Source organism: Bombus affinis, chromosome 6 (assembly GCF_024516045.1).
Source record: "Bombus affinis isolate iyBomAffi1 chromosome 6, iyBomAffi1.2, whole genome shotgun sequence".
Classification (NCBI taxonomy): Eukaryota; Metazoa; Arthropoda; class Insecta; order Hymenoptera; family Apidae; genus Bombus; species Bombus affinis.
The window spans coordinates 4449971-4472518 of NC_066349.1; the positions used below are offsets into that span (position 1 = coordinate 4449971).

Consider the following 22548-nt stretch of genomic DNA (forward strand, 5'->3'; position numbering starts at 1 on the left):
ATAATTATACGCGGTGTATGTCGCGGGAAAGTCAGTTCGTAAATAGACGTAGCCGCTTTATTACGATCGAGAGAATAGGAAGTAGATTACTGCGGCTATTAGTTCGCTGTCACGAACTTCCTACGTCTTGCATACTTGGTCTCGCTGATTATGGAACCGCGTAGGATTTTATGGAATATAACGCTTAAACATAAAGATTTCGATCATTTCTCTAGGTGAAGTTAATATATCATTGAGATAGATACGTTCCTGATCGTTTGTTTCGTATCGCGTTTTAAACGTGATTTAGTAATTCCGTGTATAACAGTTGGTAACGTATTGCTCGACATAATTACGTTTCTGGGTAGTTCAGACTGCTAAATTCAATATTGCAATTCGATAAGATACGCATCCAATACAATAATAGTTTCATTGGACGCCATCTATTTGCTTGAACTATCAAGAAATTAATGAAGATATGATTAACACGAGTAAATGAAATAATATGATACTCCTAATTTTTTGATTTTCTAACATAGCTGCAGCTACTCTATTTCTATCTTTTGAAAATCAAATTTAACCTTCTAAAGCGCCTAACATAGGCATCTAAAGTCTTCACCTCCTAAGATTCAAATCCAGCTTAAATCACCTAACCTTAATATAGCTGTCTAAGATGTCTATCTTCCATAAATCAAAGCTAACCCTAATCTCGAACACAATTTCCTGGATAGTTAAAAATCCCTTTCTCTGCCTAATAATAAAAACAGCCGTCCTAAATTCTAAGTTGAAAATCCCACGCTAGATAATCAATCGCCAGCGTGAAGTATCTCGAAACCATGGATCGACGCATGTTAGGTTCTCCAAGTCCCTGGCGTCCCGTTAGCACGACGTTTAGTACGATGCAGAGATGGTAGAAGACAGAGTAGCGTACACGGGAGAGATCGACGTTCACTCCGCCTCCTCCTCGTGTCTCTGGTTCACCGGTGGTCGCAAACAGGATTGTGTGTACCTACTACAGGATTTCTAGCACGGTCGTTCTAATTACAGGTAAAATCAGGAAGCGGAAGGTTAGTGGTACTGGGGCCCGATGAATCATTCGATCGATCGCCGATAATGAGTTTCGTCATGGGCGTACTTTATTCGTGCCACCCACGTGGCACGGACGCGAAACACGTGAAAGAGTGGCGTCAGTTGGTGTCTGGTGGTACCAGGCAACGTTGTTGCTCTCTTGCATACTGCGTCTCATTCCTCTTTGCTCGTTCAATCGGATGCGTCACAGGAAGCCGAACGCCTGACTGACTGGCCGACCGGCTGATGCTCCTAACCTATCGTACGGTCAATTCGTTTTATTCTACTCATTTATCGCGTTAGCCAATTGGCGTACTTTGCCGACCCGTCTGATGCTTCGTGCTTCGTTGCTATGTATTTGAAGAGTACCAGAGAAAGGAAAAACATTTGATGAGGCACTCTTTCAGCCTTTTTATACAACAGCAATTTCACAATTTTGGTTTCGCGTTGGCTGCACCAACGATGGTCAGAACACTCGCCTTGGTCGATAAAAAGCCGTTTTCCATCGATTCTTCGTCATGCGGAGCTTGAAATACGTGGAATTTAGTACGGTGTTTTAGGTCGAATTGAAAAATTGAAATGATAGGTTATGGGAGTTTGATAATGGTATGCGCTTATGAATAGCTATATTTCTTGGCTAAGGCAATGTATTAGAATCAAATAAGGAAGTAAATGTGCTTGCATTTTGAAAAGATACGTATGAACTTGACTGGTAGATTAACCATTAGCTGATATCGTTGATCGTCATTGATTTTCCTGTGTAGGTGTATAAACTTTCAAACGTAGCATTCAAATCGAAAAATGCGTAAGTACATAGTATGAAAAGTTATAAATAATCGTTTGATATATTTAAAACGATCCTTTATCCGGTTGCATTCAAGGTTACCGATTATCTGCTCTCGAGTGTATGCGTCATCACGGCGATACCCACGAAGTGGAGGACAGCGTTCACGAATGTCCCGTAAAGTAAAGAAGAGAAGCGTTTCGAATCGTTCGAGAACACGGTGTCACTGCTAGAGGTGACACGTAGGCGGACACGTTTTATCGAGCAGAGATTGGAATTTCGAGTCGTTGCACGCGTCGTCTTTAGTGATGGCCTCAACCGGGTCGCGAAAGTTCGAACACTGACCGATAAAATAAGTATCCGGTCATTTTTGTTATTTTGTAATAACCAAAGTGTACAAATCAATGATGCATTAATCACTCCAAGTAATATTTACTACTTTTTATCGCATTATCAGACTACTAAAAATATAAATTATTTGTTGAAAGACATTTTTATTGCGTATATTACTACATATATTTACTATTAGATATTACTATTGTATTATTATCATCGGAAGTCTTTTTACCAATATACAAGATTTTTTTTAACCTGTCTTATAAAGATTATCTTAGAAAAGATTAAAATTTCGGCAATTTAAAATTCTGAAGATTCTCGGAAGCTCAAAAAATCCTGAAGTTTGAAATTTCATGGAAATATTAAAGTAGATACCGATAAGACTTTCTACACTTATAAAATTTCGAACGAACCGTTATATCGTACGATTAATATTCGAACCCTGTACAGCGAACCTTGGTTACTGAATATGATTAAAATTCGTAAATACATATTGAACTTGATCCCATCGCTAGTCGTGGTACGTGAAAGTAGCCGCGTACCGGATAGACGCACGCGACTGCTCGTAGGCAGTCAGTCCGGTCGCGGAGATACGCCCAGGCGGAAGGCCGCCAGGAATTCATAGACAATGACTTTTCTCTCTTTCTCTTTCTCTTCCCCTGTTTCTCCCACTCTGTAGTACACGTCTGCTCGTCGTCATTCTCTCTAGCGTTCGCGGCACTCCACTTCCGGGTCGAGCCAGACGCTGCTACGCCGACCGATCGTTTCCTGTCTCTGCGACTAAAATGGCGGGAAAACGCGCCGACTGCGTCGGAGGTAGGTATATATGTAAATCGAGATATGTATGATATACCACGTGTAGATATATCGGGATGTATCGGAGGTCAACCGTGTGACTTGAAATCCGGATGAACAAACGATCCTGTTGTATGCAAATTGGACGATGATTGGTGGATTGGTGGATTTAGATAGAAATAGGGTTTGAATGAAGAGAATAAATATTTTGCTGGCCTTTGTTAACTCTTGACCTTACTTTCCCCAGCTTCATTCGACACAGTTAAATGGAGAAGAATTTTTAAATGAATAAGTGTCATCATCTTGATGGCCTTTAGTAATCTTTAACTTTCATTTTCTTGATAAGCTATAAAAGAAATTTTAATATAAAATTTCGATAGTACGTTAATCTTTTGTATAAATACTTTTAGTAAAAATTCCAAAATGCATTATCATATTTTTCTCCTTGTTGGAAATTCAGAACGTTTTTTCTGAATCCAATGCTTTCTCTGATTAAAATAGCTCTCACGTCAACATGTAAAACAGAGACGTGCTCTTATTGTTAGTTACTAAATGTATACACCAACTCTAGTAATAAATACATATAATTTTTGAAAACTAAACGACAGGGTGGAGTTATCTGAATAAGCTGAATGATTCATGATGAAAAAACGTTAGTCATCCAACGTGACTTTACCTTTTCTTTTTGTTCGCAATAAAATATTGGTGATGCATCAAAATTTCCATGAAAGCAACGAATAAATCATTTGTGTTTAATGTAAACCGGATTCAGACTGAATAATTAAGCGTCGGATATAACAGGCTTTTCTTACTGTGCACAAAATCATATTAAAACTTTCACATCTTTTCTCCTCGAGCTTAAAGTATTACAATATTACGTAATATGAAATATTAAGGAGAGATTATGTGAACTTATAACGTTAAAATATATTATTTAATATTTGTTTCTAGAATATTCCCAAGTTTTTCGTTTCTAAACGCCAATTTCCAAAATTCTAATACTTAAAACAGTTGAAGTCTATATGTTCTTTCCCAATGATTATCTTAAAACCAATCTAAGTCTTTAAAACCTTCGAATAAGTTACAACAAAGCTCAAAAGAAAAAGACAGACTCTTGATTAAATGTACGCAGTTCCGAAAAAAGAAACCTGAATCTGTCCATGTTTCACTGTAGCATGAACGACGAATAAATAGAGAAACGGAGAAAGAGAAATTAAAACTAAAAATAAAAACAAGCGTAGAAACGTGTAGCGTGGTGTACATAAACCGGGCACATGTGGCGAGCACGTTTTCGTCCGTGCAAACAGAATGAGGAAGACCCGGCGTAGATCCGGGAAGACGAGAAGCCGGTGGGGTCCACAGAGCTTAGTGCACGGCTTGCTGCGCGGAAGCAGCAGCTGACGCGTCGCGTGACGTCACGGCTTGCGTGGGTCGGCGTCCCGACGTCGCTCGATATCCCACTCGCCCGGGCGACGCTCCTTTCTACTACGTATTCCCCCTCTTTCGCCTCTCTATTCCCCTCTTTTTCCAGAGGTTTCTCTTCTTCCTTGCCCCTCTTCTGATTCGTACGCTACTCTCATTCTCTTTTCGTTTCCGTTCCGTTTGTTCCACTATTTTCCTCTCAACAGCTTTTTTTCTTTTTGTCTTCTTCACCTCCTTACTGCTTTTTTTTCTTTTTTTCAATTAGGTTTTTAGTTTGTAATTTTGAGAGTTATCGTTTGGTTATCATTAGTGAACTTTTAGTAAGGAAATTTTTTCGAACTAACTCCTGCAGTTTTCATGTGCAAAGATACACAAAATATTCAAAATATGGTGTTCTCTGTAATTCCTACTAAATAAACCAACTTTCCTTTTAAATTTTGTTTCTTTATTTGCATCCATGAAAATAAAAGTTTGTATAAAAACGCGCAATCTAATTATAACTAACATTATGATAGTCTCCTTATATCCACAAATATAGGCGTACCTAGCTCAACCTAATATATATATATTGTTTATCGTAGCTTTCTCATTTCCATCGTGATACATCCCATCGAGTCTCTGTCAGTCCACCCTTGTCTTCTTTTTCTCCGTTTCATTTTCACATTGCATACTCATCATTCATTCTTTATGCTTTACAGTTTTTCCGGGATCTTTTCATTTCACCACGTCCACATTTCGCTGCGCGCTCTCTCAGTCTTTCTCTTTATCTTTTTGTCCGTCTTCTCGTTATACATGGTTGTCTTCGTAATCATGATACAATTAGTAAGATTATTCTACGTGAAAAAATAAATCGAGCATATAGGATAGAAGTTTTATACGGCACTCTGTCTTCCATAAAATCGAAATTGTTTCAAGAAAATAGAGCGTGGACGTGTTTAATTAAGAATTGGCACACGCATATTCGTGCGAACCAATTCTCAAATTTCATTTTCTCAAAAACGAAACGTCCTATGAAAAAATTTCAATCTATATCTTCCACCTGTTTTTTCATATAGAATCTCCCCGTGCCTATTGTACAATGATTACCGAAACACCCTGGAAGCAGCAGCGAGAGGGAGTCGCTGGTCATCTTTCTTCTAATCGCTCCCTCTCCTCTCGTGCTGCTGCTGCAGAGCAGGGCGTGACATCACGCCCGTTGCCCTCGCCCATCCCGTGTCGGGTGCAGAGCAGCGCTGCTGGAACTCACCCTGGCAAGCACCAAAACCAAATAACCCCCTTCTTGCGGAGGCTGCACGTATTACAGGGCTTGCATCAACTAGCCTCTGGCGAGTTCGTTGCCTCGCCGAGGAGTTTATTCCCTATCCCTCTATGACAACGTGCCTCTCCTGCGTATTCCAATATCTCGTTGTTCAAACGGGATTTTTATCTAGTTATCTAGCTCTTTTCTGCGTTACCGTCCCTGATCCGTTTTATGTTTTATACACAGTTATTTTCGTCTTCTGTCTATTAGCTGCCTAAAACAAAACAGATCTTCCCCTGTTTTGATGAATATAATCTAAACCATATGTTAATTGTTAACGTGAAAATTGTGAAAGATTCCAGAAGTGGATATCGTAATAAATTATATTTTGGAATTAATGTTTCTGTTTAAGGGCATTAATTGAACTGTAAAGAGGGAAGGTTTTAATACAGCATAAATTGTATAGAGTCGGTGATTTAATCACGAGGGAGAATGGAATTACAAAGCATCAACAGGGCTGAAAATAGGAATGAATTAAAATGGAAATTAGAATAAATGGAATAATCAAGTTATAAAGTTAATTCAATAACAAAGTTAATAAAGACAAGTCAGTTTAAGGTAGATTCTAATTTTCCCAAATGTAAATGTAAAATTTATTCAAGTATCGTCAATTCGAAAAAGGATTATTTTTCTACATTTCGCAATATTATTTCACTATATAATATAATTTTCTTTTACTGCATATATATAAGGAATAATGCATTTTATGTCTCCCTATACCACAACACAATATTTCACAATACAAAACACATATCTAACACGTATAATTCCTTTTTCTGTTTCAGGTACGTATAAACAATCATCTTCACTAGAACAGTGACGAAATCCCATATCAAACTTCACGAAGTTGTCTTCTCTACACTCTAATACCAAGGTGCGATCGTGATGATAAGGTAGAGTTCTGCCACTTCTAGTGGCGCTTGTATATGAACAAAACGGAGCAAGTTCGCACGTAATGTATCCCACCTTTGTCAGATCACACAAGGTTTGTTCTCCGAACCTTTTGCGAGTGGCCCATTTACGGATCGGCACAGTTTCGAGAATCGGCGAATTGAAGGCTCAGTCATAGCCTTATCGAGAAAAGGGACAGCGTGTATGTGTGAACCTGAACGCCGATCCATACATATATATGTATATGTAGTTGTGTGCAGACGTCAAACCGGGTCGGGTTGTCGGGCAAACAGTTTATTGGGGATGACTGCGATTACAGAGAGAACTTGCTGTCTCCTTTCTTCGCGACTCGTCCTGTCGACATGCTAACGCGATCTGTCCGGATACACGTTCTCTCTTTTTTCGTTCATTTTCGTTTTGGTCTCGTCTTTCGTATTTCTCTGTTCGAAACGTAAGGACGGGATGCGAGAAAGGCTTTGATAGATCTCGGAGAAAAGCAGCTTTGGCTCGTTTAGTTCGAACATCAGTTACTTTTTCAGAATGGTATTTTATGCTGCTGTTGGACGATAAAGATTTGAAATTTTATTTTGTGAAGTTATAATTGAAATATGATATAGATATATCGATTCACCTGAAGGGTAGACAAGATTATATTGCAGTATATGTTATATTTTGGTAATATGTCAATTGCATTGCTGGATAGCGAAATTGAGAGATTTACAAAAGATGTAGGTCAGTTTTTTTCTGAAGGCTCAATTATCTTCACTAGACAGCAGATGTTTGTACATATTCGTACTCTCATAAATTTAATTAGAACTATACTTTGGATATTTTCACATATTATATGCATTCTATGCATTCTTGTAAGATTGACTTCCCATAAATGCGTAAGCATCCACAGCCTAATTATCATCACGCAATGTAATAACAAATAAAATTTCTGATTTATATTAAAATATTTGGGAGTGGCGTCAAGATAAGCGCGCGTTTGAGAAGTCGTTCGGCGATATTCGGGAAGATTCGGTTCGATTCGGTTGATTTCAGTCAGCTGGCTGACAGGGCGTTGCCCCGCGCGCGATGCACCATTCATTACGAAGTGCTGCAACTGCAACGAGCAAACCTAGCGCAACCAGACTCTTCCCCCCCCCCCTCAACTGCCACATTCACCATCCCCTACTCAGTCTCTCGTTCTCGAAACCCTCCCTCCAGAGAGGCTCGATTCTGCTTCCACTGCGACTGCGACTGCGACCGACCACCTACTACTACTCCTACTACTACTATTCGTACTCTACTACCGCGCGTACGAGACTACTACTACTATCACTACTACTACGTACGATACTTTTATTATCGCCTTCATCCACCGTCACGGCTACAATCGAGGTCGTACCTAATATTTGCCGGAGAATTCTGTCGCAGCTTTTAATGGTTCCGTTACAATTACTACCTCAACTTTACCAGCAACGCCCAGAGAAAGAAAAATGAGAACGTTTTGGCTCGTTCTGCCCCGCTTCTCTGCGCACCCATTGTACTTCCGCCATCTTCTCCCTCATTATCGACAGAGCTGTGTCTACGGTCGCGATGAATGACGCCACGGTTTTTTAGATTCGCCCGTGAGTATTGATGGATCCTTTGCAAAAGAGTGGGGGAAGTAGCGTACATCTGGTCGCGAGAATGCTTTGCGAGAAGCTTTTCAATGAGTAGTGAGTATTGTATGCGCAGGCTATATGTGTGTAGAGCTTCTGTACGCGGTCTGCGATTCTTCCTTCGACATTTTTACGGCTAATGAGAGAGCGTGCCCCAATTGCACAGGTTTTTAAAATAAAATTCAATCGATCGCAGTTTATGAGAATGGAAACAAAGGGTTGGCTTTATTTGGTGGATTGAGAATTATGGAGATGTATATAAGGAGGTGTTTCGAGAGTTCAAATTTTTCACAACTTTTTAAAGCATCGTCATATTTTTTTATGATTTAATAAAGTATCGTTAAATCTGTATGGTAGTAAATAAAGCAGAACACTGTTTTATTTTGAAAGATATCATCTCTTCAATTTCATAACTAAATTTTCTTCGTAATAAACTTATTCATGCGTCAATCGCAGATTATTACACATAATAGGTCACAAGGTTGCAAGTGCCTTCGTTAATAAACTATCGTTCATGATCTAATCAAATCTTAGGAAACATGATTACTACTATTGTCAGAAAATATAGACAACGACTGTCGTTTCGTTTTTGATTTAATGACAGACGATTTTCTCTGAACCCAAGTCGCATAAGTGAGAACAATGTAAATATTACATCGATGTTTATCAAACCAACAGTAATTGCAATGAATTAGCAAATGATGTATGAGAACGTCGGGTAACTCGTCGTTCGTGTTTCTTGTTTATTCATCTATACTTTTTCAGTCAATTGTCATTAATTTTGTTCTTTATTTTATTTGAATTTTTTCTTAATTCTTGCTTTATAGTTATTTTTTGCATTAATGTTCACGCTGTGATATAATTGAAGGTAATTATCTAATAATTGATGCAATAGTATTACTATTATCAGAAATCCTGGTTGGCGCCAGACATTCATTACAATTATTAAGTAATTTTCTATCGAATATTTCTACAATTATCATGGGCAATTTTATAATTTCTTATAACGGATAATAAGGTGCACAAATTGATTCCTATATAAGTAGATTCGGTGATTATTTCATTATTACTTATTTTCAAGCTTTATTGGTGTAGAAATTGAATTTGTGATTAAAGCAGCAATAGAAATGATTGACGTTTAAATATCGATGCAAATCGCAAAAAATGTATTCTTAAATTTTATATTATAAAACAAAGATAGAAATAAATGTTTAGAAGTAAAAAGTTACAAGTAAACGTTACATCGATTAAAAATTAACTTCGATCGATGATGCGAATCAAATATTTTAACGTTTCTTGAAGATTCTTGAGAATCGATAAATCCTATTAGAGAAAAATCCTCTATCGCGAAAACAAAGCAACAGCACGCGCCACGCTTGATACGCCCTATTAATTGCTGTTCTTTTTTCCCTGGACAACAAAGAACGCGTTTATATAACTATCCGCTCTCGTGCGTAATTACGTGGACGGTCGATCGCAGAAAATGAACAAAACCATCGGTTGCCGGCTATCTTCTCTTCTCTTTTATTATAATTCGCCCGGTAATTATGAGTGAATGATAGATAGGCGATGAAGTCGAGTCTCTCACGCTTGTCTGACGTAAACGCGATTGCTGGCACTAGGTCAACACATAGGCCAAATCAAACTTAATGTACTGATGTTTTAATCATTGCCAATCATCGTGATTATTGTCGTGATTATCGTTTTGCGGTGTTAGGAATGCTTTAGCGATGATTCCATGATACAGTCATATTTTATCGACGTTTTTACTATCATGCTATTATTCAATCGTTATATTTGTTGAAATTTTCCTTGATCTAAATCCACATACAAAAATCTTACGTATCGTGTCAGTTATATAAACAAAAACATATAGCAGTTTCAAAGTACATATTTCAAAGTATTACGAGCGCAAGTATATAATGTAGAATCTATTTTAAATTCTCCAAGTAAAGAAATTAATACGTGCAATAAATTATCGATCCAAATAACCAGTTAGCTCGGTTTCGTCGTTTAACAAGTTAATTAAAGGACATGTATCAACGGATCAAAACGATCAGCAATGAGGGCCGATTTAACGAAAACAATGAAATAAACGCGACACCAGGGAAATCGATGTTTCGTGCGCGTGGACATGCACGACGAAGTGGTTACGAGCCACCCTGGACGCGTCTGTCCGCGGAATCGCGTGTTCTATTGTCGGCCGGTGAAAAGTTATTTTTAACGTCGATTTTCTCAGAGAGAGACGCCATCAGGCTCTCCGCAAAGCGCCACTGACCTCGCCAACCGCCGACTGTGGTACACCGCGAAACTCATATCTGAAATGTCACCTCTTCTCGGTTCGTTCAGCTTCTGTTCTCTACCCGTTTTTCTGATCGCTTTTATTTCGTCCCCTCTGAGGCCGCCTGGGACCTCTCGCGTTTCATCCGATACACCCTCACCAGTGTCCACCAGTGAGAATAGTGCACGTTCAATTTTCAGAATCATGATCGTGAAATGGACTTCGATAAAGACCTATCCGATATCTTTACGCCTTTTTCACGAGTAAATCGATTTCCCATTGGAAAATTTCAAGATAACAAAGATACTACACGAAGGCATTAGTAACCTAAACATTGCTTTAAATAATTCTCACGATAATTATCATATCGGGTTATTATCGGTTATGATTTGTTAAAATTGCTGATCAATAGAGGAAGATTACAGAGGATTATCCTTATTTATGTAGAAACGATTTTTCTGCAACTTGTCTTTCTTGATCTGGAGAAACCACTGTGACATCGAAATATTAGCCACGGCTTTAGTTTACTCGGCCGACATTTCGTGATTAAGTTCTCCTGAGGCCGATATTACCGTCAGTCTGTCACTGTTCTCTTTGAAATTCAACATCAACGGTGACTACCATTGCTCCATTGCTGTCGCTGCTTTTTTTTCTCCGCAAACAGTGTCGGTGTTCGTTGCGATAGGTTGAACCAGTGCTTCGAAGTTAGTAGAGTAAATATTAAATTCAATCGTAATAAATTCTGAAATCGATATATGGAATTGGTAAAAAAAATGATGAAGGTTTTAACACTTTACCGACCGATAGCCAATTAATCGGTTTTTGTCACCGACATTTACCGACCGATAGTCTACTAATCGGCTTTTTATCGCCGACACTTACCGACCGATAGCCTATTACTCGGCTTTTTGTCACTGACAATCTTTTTCATTATTTGAATAGTAATTTGTTATTTAGTACTAAGGTACCTTGCTCAGTTGCGTCAGTTCTGTTGCTTTGTAAGATCCCACAGCTTTATACCAATTTCAAAAACTTATCGTTCGCGATGAACGAAAAGGATGGTATTGGAGAGTCTAAACCGAAACAGAGCCTGAGTTGCCGGTCGGACGTGCGTATGCTGTTGAACCGCTAGCGGTCGGTAAAGTGTTAAGACAGTGTGTTCTTAAATATTTGGTCAAGTATTTATTAGATATTTAGTTATTATTTACTTTATAGTTAGTTTGTTTTATATTGAATATGTAGAATGTGTAATAGTAAAGAAATTCTTAAACAGCAGTACACGTGAACGCAGACTAAGTACCTGCTGGTTTCAGCAATGAAGTGACGCCGAGACACGTTGACCTCTACGTGAATTTGCACCGTCATGCACTTAACCGTGCACCATATTTGCATACTACCGAAGATTGACTACCGATCACTGCGAGATTTACGCCTTTATGGCCTCTTCAATCTCGATCGTACTTTTCGTATCACTTACACCTTATTGAAATTATAGATCCGGACAGGTGACTCGAGCAAGATGGTCTTCTGATAAATACAGTTTTGATCCTTTGTGTTGTTAGTCTCTCAAAGGCTAATGACGATAACGTTATCCTAGAAAAAGAATTCTTTTTGAACGATAATTTAAAACGATAACACGTATAATAACAAATAACGCAATAAAACTTACGTTTACAATTTATATCTCTGCTCGAATATTCGCTACGTATTAGATTGTTCGAAAAGTTTCTTTCGTTTTATGAGGAAATAATAATCACACAATGTTTTTTCTTTTATATTATTTTGCCGAATTACGTACGATCCATTTTGTTCTGTTGAGATAAACATCGCGACATTTCACAGACTTGGTTTCACATTTGTATGAAGTTTGCATTGTTGTAAAAAACACGTTTGCGAAAGAAAGACATTTTTCGGACAACCTAATAATAACAAGGCGAACAGAAGCGAGGGATTCCAGCATATCAAATTACATATTCTATGGAATTCTTATTAGCATAATCAAAGGTTTATACGCGCGTATAATAGCGTATATATCAATATAATTTATCGCAGTTATGATTAATCCATGATGTCATTCCACCCTCGATAATAAAAAAAATTTGCTACATGTTTCTCTGTGCTGGTTTATCCTCATTTTTGTTATCCCACTAGTGTGCCCATTTCCCAGCACGAAAAATGTCCTGTGAAGTCTTTTTTGTCGCATTGCTGCACACCGGCTCAAACCAGCAACAGACCCTGTTGTGACTCTCAGAACTGGATGCATCATGTTGCCACTAAAACACGTTGTTGCTACGGCCACTTTTTATATGTGACACTTTTTCAACATTGGAGAATGAAAAATAGTGCTAAATGTCTTCACGGTTCGTTTCACCGAGATATTCGTAAGTTGTTGTAGGATCATTTTTTCCCCAAACGATTGGAATTCCTAAAGAGAATTTGTTTTTGCGAGTTTGATTTCTTTGAAGGGATACGCCAATCGAATTAGGTGCTAATGAAGATTAATAGATGGTTTCAGTGAGTTATTGTATAAACAAGTAAATGTAGTACGTAGACAAAGTAAAATTCAGTGTATCTAGTTCCGAATTATAGTCGTCAAGAATACACGAAAAGTACGCAAATTCAACAGAAAACTAAGTTCAAAGCCGTTTCTCACGCATCTAACCCAACGAATCCATCGACAATAAACGACCTCGACATCACACACTTCTTCCCCACGAGTTCTCCAAATTTCGCGGTACAATCACGTTAAAAGTAACCGAAGGGAACGCGAGCGCTTGGTGTTTCCACAAACGATTTACCATCGAAACCCCCTGCGTAGGCGCGAAGAGACGTTGAAAAAGCGAGAGGGATTGAAGATGAAAGCAAGAGGGAACGTGAAATGCTTCGGCTAGACGACGATGGGAGTCCGCGTGAAACGTGGCGATGGAATGACAAGTAGCGGTTGAATCTTTAATCTTTCGCGACGTGGGATATTAAAGTTTCTCGAGAGTTCAGCAACTACTTGAAATACCACGGTAAAATGGAGTTTAAGTTTCGGCTGTGGTCGAGACACGGTCTGCGCCACTCGAGAATGGCAATATCGATGGATATCGATTGGCATCTTTAATGCATAAATAAGAAGGAAGTTTCCATCTTCTTTCTGTTCTTTCAATTCGATCGAATTCTTTCTTTCTTCGCACCTTCTCTTTCTGATCTTGAAGAGAAGTTGTCGCGTGTCCTCTTCTTTTCTTTTTCATCTACCTTGTCTGGGTTGTCACTCGGACTGCGCGATGATATCCGGTTCTCCATGAGAACACGCGCGCCATCTGACACACCGTAGATTTTAATCTCGCTGCGTGCAGATCTGTCTGATACGACGCGTACGGAGAAAAAGTAGCTGGAATTCAAAGGAAATGTCGGCGCTCCGGATGAAACAGAAATTGATTCTTTCTTTGTGGAAAGAAAAAAAATTGTAGAAATATTAACTCTTTCAGTAGCAAGCTTTCTAGATTTCCAGAGAAATTCGCTTTTAACCATTGTTATTATCATATTAGTATTACCAATAGTAGAAAATAATTGAAGTTAGTATATTAATGATAACCGTTCGTTACATTAATAATTAAAATACTTTTTCGCAGTTAATTAACGCGCATATATTATTATTTGTTCGCTATTAAAAATAAAGAAAATAATAATAGAATTTCAATTTTGTCAGGAATAATTCATGATTTTATTTCTTCCTTGGTATTTCCAATTCGGTAATACCATTAATTCTGTCATAACAATTTTCTGATATTTTTTTAAGGTATACACAGCGCAGCCGAATTTCAAGACAGTGTGACAGAAAACAAATATACATTTCGGAATTGTTTTTTTACGTAGAGATCGCTCCCCTAGAGATTGTGCCATGATTACTGGGATACCCTGTATAGCGGAGTAATTTCTATTTGCAGAGGTTCACTGAAAGCGGGGCTTTCAATTCGAGTTTCAGTCGATTCTGGACGCGGCACGTGATGCTAATATATACCTCTCCACCCTTTTGTTGTCAACTAAAAGGATGCTACGCTACGCTAGAACTTAAAGTTCATTATTCGCCGGGGCGATTCAATGAAAACGCCCACACACGAGCGTACGCGATCGCATGCGAATGAGAAAATATGCAGAGCAGGCTTCGATCGCATAGTTAATGCGACACGCGTGCATACATACATAGGAGGACGTGTCTCTTTGAGGCTCCCTCTGGCTGAACCGTGCCAGCGACCGTTAAACCTGTCATTTCGTAGTCTTATCGTTAACGCGCCGCGCTAAACGAGTTGTCGAAACCGTGAATTATTCAAAGCTTTTTTGCAACTCCACGCCGAGGTGGATAAAAACTCCTCTTTGCTTCGAGCTTCCAGTGTTTAGATTATTTTTCGAACAAATGGGATAAGTACAGATTTAAAAACGAGCTCCCTAAACCTTCGTAGCTTGGATGATTCTACTATAAAAATGATCTATCGTTCGATGATGATATGTGAGAATCTTCCAAATTGCATTTTAGAATAAGAAATATGTTGGAATATTTGGAAAAAGTAACTCTGCTTCAAAAGGGAAAAATAAAGTCGCATAAATTTTCTTGAATCAAGTTAACCCGAAATCACTGTAAAATGTAAAATCACTGTAACGTGTAAAATTTGCATTAATGGAAGGCTATAAACATCAGGAAGCTTTACACACAATCCCATTATTCTCCATTTTTTTTTTTCTAAGAATTTTTAATATATCTGTTTAAGGCTACTTACCAAACGTATTAATGAAAAATAGAAAAACAAAATAATGGCGAACGTTGAAAAAGGACGATACAAAAGGAAGAGGTAAGCGATGCGACGTATCGACGACAGCGTAGCCATTGTTCGACGCGATTGTTCTCTACAATTCCTTGATTGTCGCGACTTCTCAAGGCGTGTAGAGAAACTTCGTACGAAACTCGTGCACACATATGTATGTACAGACGAATAAAGAAAAAAAACTTAAGCGGAAAAGAGAGATAAGTTGGTAGACGAAGGGCATTGGGCCCCATGCGCGACGATAATTTTCATGGAAGACTGACGACCGCTTCATGGTCGCGGAATGCAAACAAACCATGTCCAACGAGTACGACGAGGACTAGCGTCCTCCTCTTTCGCGCATTCTCGCGCGCAGCGTGCAACGTGGCGCGTGTGTTGCCTCAAGCTCGATTCACACGCACTTAGCCTAGCAGCGCATCTTTTTGTTCCCGACGTGTCCCTTGGATCAAGTTCACCGCTTTGTTCTACTTTGTTACCTCCCACAGATTTCATCGCGATGCTCTCGATACATTTTTCAAAAACATTCTGCAATGGTTGCAGAGATGCTACCGGTGTATGAAAAAATTGATTATTTTTCGCGCTTTCTTGTTCTTCACTTTGGTGAAATTACTAAGAAATATAGGACGCTTCGAGCTGCGTGTTTAAGCTGCGATATAAATGAATTATGTTTAAAGAAAATAAATGAATGACGTTTAAAGAAAAGAAACAAAAATCTAATCATCTACGATCCTAATTTAGATCTAATCACCTATAAATTAAACCTAACTTAAGCCTAACCATCGATAAATCCGTTCGAAATAAAAATCTCGTGTCGTTAAGGATCTATGCACGTTAATGATCCTAACGAGATCAGTCGAATCCGTAGCTCGATCTAGGTCAGGCGCGCGTGTCGGTCATCTAAAATCGCGACGATCCAAAGTCGATGCTGTGGTACCGTTGTGAACGCAGCTGCACGGTGTTGCGTCTCCCTCTCCTTGTCCAACAGTCAAGGTCAGGGTCGTCCACACGTCCAGTGACTCGACTCCGGCTTGCCATCCAATGGGCATCGTGTCTCCCATAAACGGCCACGTGCTGCTACACCAGGCCGCGATTCAACCGTACATGCCGACCAGCAGAAAGACGATCACGACCAAACGTCGGCTATTTGATTATTTTCTCTGTTCTCCGACACACGTTCGGATATAACCTTCTTAAAGTATCGAGGTCCTAAACTTTAAACTGTATAAAATATCGTGGTTCTTTAACTTTTTTATGTTGATCACCGTGGGACAGAAACTTTATGTAAAGACTTATTGTACCCTTATGCCAATATATAGGAATGTAGTATAAATGGTATATATAGTACTGGTATCGCAAACAATTTATTTATAGTAATTATTGCTGAGTTTTAGATTATATTTATATGCTGTTTGATAAAATTGTGATTAAATTTCTGTATTGAATTAAGTTGGTTTTATGAAAATCGGTGTAAAATTTTGTTAAAATTTAGTCTGTAAACGTTCTAAACAACCTAATACATGAATGCATGGTCTATTTACACACGAGCCTGTTTAAAAGTCAAAATGGCATCCCGACGAGACTCAGGGACGTTTCCACGCCGATGACGCTCCCCCACGGATGTTCCCATGCTCCTTCGGTGCATAATATCGCGAACATCACCTTCATTCTTCCTACAGAAACACTATATTTCTTGCAAATGATTTCAACGCCAGGATGCGTAGATTGCGTTTAATTAATGCTTTCGTTTCGTGGTATTGTGTATAGCGTTTGGAGTTATTCGGTCGCGATGGCTGGAATCTTATTTCTCGGATGACTGTAAACGGATTTACTGGTGCATAGAAACATGCATAGGTGGTGGTGTAGAAAATGAACAAAAGACAAACAATGTTGAAAGAAAGGTAAACTCGTCAACTTATTTGCTCGTAACGTCGACTTCTCCACTTTCTTGAATTTCCAAGTGGCAACGAATTTTTCGCGACGCGACTAAGAAATCTCGAGATCGCCGATTCTACAAAGACTTACGGCGCTGCGTTGTCAGAGATCCTGTGACGTTCCTACCACAGATAAGGCACGATTCGTCAAACGGAGCGAGCACTAGAGTTTTAGTCTGGCGTACACACCGTGTATTTCACGCTGTTGTGTTTTGAAAATGTTTCGATGTCAGCCACAAGAATATGAAATAAAAGAATATAGTTTCAGTTCAAAAATATAAACACGACTTTCATTATGATCAGATAGATAATTTATAATTACAGTAAAATTCTACGTTAAACGTACATAATACACATATATTATCAAGTAATAACACTGTGAATTTAAGAATCAATAACGTTCAGGAAACGTGTAAACTGGCATAACCGCGCGAAATGTCACAGCTGGCCTGTAGAATGTACGATAGATGAGTAAATTCGTTAGATGACCTTGACCGTGACCATGAATCAAGCCACATGAATCGCATGCAGCCGCGGTCAGGCTGTCAGCTTATCTACTCAAACATCGAATCTGGAGCACGTTAACTAATTACCGGCTTTTCCATGGCTCGGGCTGAAGCCGGTAATTGCATGGCCGTTGCTATCAGTGTTGACTCTCCTGGGAATACAGCTGTCCCACCGCATTCACTCCCGGATTAGAGTGTCAGATGTATTCTCGTTCCGCTGTTTTCTCTTTTAATTTCCTCTCCCTACATCGTTCGTTCGACATCCAACACATTTTTTTCTGTTCTCAATTTTTTCCGATGAACGCTCGTACAACACGTGCGAGATACTTCGAGATGTTTCTGATAAAATTGTACGAGATCAAAAATTAAAGAATTTAAAATATTTTAAGAGACTTTTTTTTTAATTCGCTTTTGTAATGTTATGGTAAAACGAAAATAGGGATTTGTTGATTTCTGTATAGTGATTTTTGTATAGAAAATGTATGATTTCAAATAGAATCTTTGAAGTGAAATAGAAATAGTAGTAGAAGATAAGCTCGTACCAAAATATATGCAACGCATACGCTGTCATACCTTCGATTTACGGATTTCGGAGAATACGACGATATCGTATTCACGGCAGACTGAATCGATTCAAGTTACCTCTATCGTTGTTATTTTCTGTTGCTTCGCTTCGCCATGCTCCTTTTACCTGTTCTACGCTACAATTTATCTCTCATTGATGAAATTTCATATTTCAATCCGCAGTCACACATAATATCACAGAATTTCATCGTAACTTCTATACTTGATTATTTTTTACATAGTTCTGATATTTTGTTTCATTAGAGATATTAATGTTTCCCTCGGTACACGAACCACGTCTCGCGTTTCTTTATGAGCTCGTAGGAACTTCGCGTTATCTTTCCTAGTTGAGAGATTATCTTACCAAATTTCCTTGTAATTGGAATACTTCATAGACCACTTGCGATCCAACGCCTCCGAGCTGGTTGTAACTTCGATACGTTATAGAAGGGGGCATCTTCATCAGGTAAATCCCTAAATCCAGCCGAGAATAATATTAGTCGAGATCCGCCCGTTGCACCGTTCATCCGATTAATGTTTCTAAGGTTCTCGATCGATGCCGTTAGATCCACCACGGTGTCTTATTTCTTGTGAATTTTAATTATCGGTGTTCCTCGTCGTTCTTCGTGCACATTACGTTTCTACGAAAATAGAAGCTTTGAACAAATTAATGGAAGCATCGTGGTTAATATTCCTAGACTACAGAAATTGTAGAGAAATTGAGTAACAGAGAACGATTGGAAAATTCGGAAATTATTCCTGTGGTGGATGATGTGACGTGTTGTTGATTAAATCAATAATGAGACGAGTTAATTTAATTAATTATATTTACAGATATTTTAAAATGTAGAATACAAAGTTAATCGCAAGCGTTGCTCATTTAATGTTATTCGTTATAAGATTGCACGATACTGTGGTACTGATATTGATTCGTGCGAGTGACTGACTGACTGACCCGATACTGATATTAATTCGTGCGACTGACTGTGTCTGGAGGACATGGTCGTCTATTTATACTGGACGATGGGGGTACCGAAAGGTTTGAACTTGTCGTAGGTTGTAAGTTTCACGTAGCAGCGAAATTGCTTTGTCCAGAGTTTGTTTATTACATTATGTGCGTCGTACAGTGTTAATCCTCTGTGGCAAAACAACTAAGTGAGGCATCTTCGTATCGCAACGTTCTATGACGCATATGCCGCTACATTTCAATGGAAGGATAGTATAACTATATTTTCTACATATTTTAGATAGTTTCATTACATATAGTCAAAATAGTTAGAAATAACTTTCATAACAATCTTTTGTTGCGTTTATAAAAATATAGATTTGGATATAAGTCGGCAATGTAAACATAAGGATTAGTCATTATAGATGCTTTTATTAGCAGCATCTGTGTATATTTTTAAACCTAATACGTATCTGTATAAAAGCATACTTTCGATTCACTTATCCCATTTCCCAAACTAAAACAGAAGGTCCTCGTGATATAACCTACTCGACCAAAAAATAAAGATAAGAAGAACGAAGTAAAAGAAAGAGAGAAATAAGAAGAACGAGGAAAAGTAAGCGAGCAACGTGTAATGGATAGAAAAGAAGAATCTGAACGTGGAACAACGAAACACGCGAAGAAACACACATTCCCGAGGGAACACGGAAAACTAATAGTTTCTCGAGTCTTTAAATAATGGAAACGATCAGTTGCAATCGATTTATCGGCCACCACGACATACCTCTCTCCTTTCACCGTCTCTTTCCACTGCACGGACATTCCCATGCGCATTCCAGCCGCGCGTCTGCGCTTGCATTTTGTAAGCAATTAACGTATGTACGTACGTAAAAATTAGAAAGATATGTAACCTACAAAAGCGAATGATCGATAATATACCTAATTTGTAAAAAAAAAAAAATCTTAATAAAAAGAAAACTGATAGTTCACAAAAATTTTACAATTATGCGAATAATTAGAAGAATTCACAACTTTAAGAAATTAATACTCAAAAATAGAATATTCGTATTTTTTAACAACACAAAAATGTATCAACCGATGACCTACCTAAAAGGAGCGTTAAATGCCGCAGATTCGGAACTGGACAGTTAATCAGAGACGGTTAATCGAATTCGACGTTGGCACAAAAGTGCATCGAATCAGTCCCGCCCCTCGAAAGAAGGTCATGTCGATTGCGGGACGACATGGCAATGCGCGCCGGTTGACGAGATATTTTGGCCATCGTCGCAGTTTCTCGGTGTTTTTGGATCGGCCCGTGGCCGCTACTCCAAAACGGCCTGCCGACTCGCCGGGTGTAATGTCCTCGAGTGCACGTACGAGAGTACACCACGTTCAGAATGCGGTTGCATAACGTTGCCCCCACTTGTGCTGTTGGTTATCTGCCCGCCACCGACTCTCCTTCCTTTCTTCTTCTTTTTCTATTTAGCTCGTCGTCCCTTCTCTTTTCAATGCGGTTGATTTTCGTTGACTTTGCGTTTTTGTTCAATCGATTTTTCCTCTTTTCTTCGACCCTTTCTTTGTGGCGCACATGACTGCAAGTACGGTTCTCCTTTTTTTTTCAATTTCGATTCACAATTTTTCTTTTCTTCTTTTACTTGTTTCCTATTCGAATGCTCAGGGAACTAATTTTGAAAGTGTTTGATGTTTCATACGCTTTCGTAGGAGCGATCGAGCAAGTTCAAAGGAATGCGGAGTGAAACTTGAGTAAACGTTGAACAGTGGAAAAATGGTAGTATATTTCGACTGGATAAAACAGATGATAATTTAAACTTTGCAGTTTTTTGAGGGGAACTGAACGCAGTTAAGTCACTATTTTCTCTTTTCGTTGTATCATCGTAAGGTACGGGTTCGTGCCTTGGCAAGATGTCCAGCTTTTCCCAAGACCGCAGAACTCGAATCCACTTAAGTTATTTTTCTTCTCTTACGTTCTCATGCCAAGTCCTCCAAATTCACTAGCGAAGATAGTCAATTTGTTTCTATGTGGGATATGTGTTTTTAATATGATAGCCATAAAAAACATCTCTTATTCCCTTCTCTTCCGTTTAACTCGCTAAACTAATACCATCTTTGTAAATTACGTCATTCGTTTATTCCTTCTCATTAAATTAACTCTGGCACTTCACATATGTAAGTTTGTTTGGTGTAGAATAGGTAATATGATTTATGGGAACTAGGATTGTGTGATAAGTTTTATTCAATGTTTTCCTGGAAATCATCTGTCTGTTTGATGTATTTTGAAAAGGTATTTTCAAAATCATATCTCTCTTTAACTTCCTGAAAGATATTTCCTCTAATTCAAACAATTAACATTATTACAAACGATACTCTCTTTTACAAATGACCAACACTATCTTCAGCACTTACTCGCGATCTATTTTCTTGGGAAAATAAAAAATATTTATATATATATTATATATATATAATTATATATATAAATAATACAGTAAAAATAACATAATTCCATATATGAATCTAAATTATTACGCTCTACAATGACAGCGATCGAGTGTTAACATCAGCTGAAAACGCGTCAAAAGCAAAGGAAATCTCAAAAAAATCTCACCTGAAGTTCCGCGTACAAAAATATTTCACCACGATAATAGATGAAATTCTCCTCTGGGAAATAATTCCATTTTAAATATTTGCAGCTATCTGTCAAAATGAATAAAACAGGGTGCAAGACAAAGGGAAGAAAAGAATAATGGTTGACAGAAAGAAAAATAGAAATCCCTCCCATGGTTGAAACACAGCCTTGTTGCCTAGCTAACGTAAACGTTTTACTCGCCCACTGCATGGTCTATTAAAGCGAACGAGAATTGCAAATTACCTGCATTCGTTCGTCTGTCATGGCACATTGCGGTCAAGCGTCCCGGCGCCAGACGACGCCGCAAACGCGGCACACCTCGTGTCTCCAGCGTCCACCGGAAACGTACAAACATATTCCTCGAGGAAAACCCTTTGTGTCTACCTCTTTTTCAAAGAATCAACCTTCTTTTTCTATTTTTTGACTCTTTGAACCTTCGTTGTTGCCGGTGGTCGATTGTAGGAACGCACATTGCAAGGGAAATATTCTTACCTTTTGTGCATTTTTATCGCGTGGTTTTAAATTTCTTTTTGGGTTGGTGGTATTTTATATTAGAGCCATCGAAACGCGAAGAATGCAGAAGCGATTTATATCATTTCGTTCATCTTTGACTCTAGGTTTTCAAATTTAACAATGATACTTTATTAGAA

General features: G+C 38.5%; 1 protein-coding gene and 1 long non-coding RNA gene across 5 annotated transcripts in view; one reads left to right on the plus strand and one right to left on the minus strand.

Annotated features, from left to right (window-relative positions):
- Nucleotides 1-22548, plus strand: part of LOC126917730 (helix-loop-helix protein 11) — a 160146-nt gene that overhangs the window by 108940 nt on the left and 28658 nt on the right. The window lies entirely within an intron of this gene.
- On the minus strand, nt 11164-15585 carry LOC126917733 (uncharacterized). 2 transcript variants are annotated; one of them, XR_007711052.1, is made up of 3 exons: nt 15263-15585; nt 11803-12095; nt 11164-11244 (listed from the first exon to the last, which is right to left on the minus strand). It is a non-coding gene; the product is annotated as an uncharacterized LOC126917733 (long non-coding RNA). The 2 variants fall into 2 exon arrangements; XR_007711053.1 differs by lacking the exon at nt 15263-15585 and adding an exon at nt 12172-12411.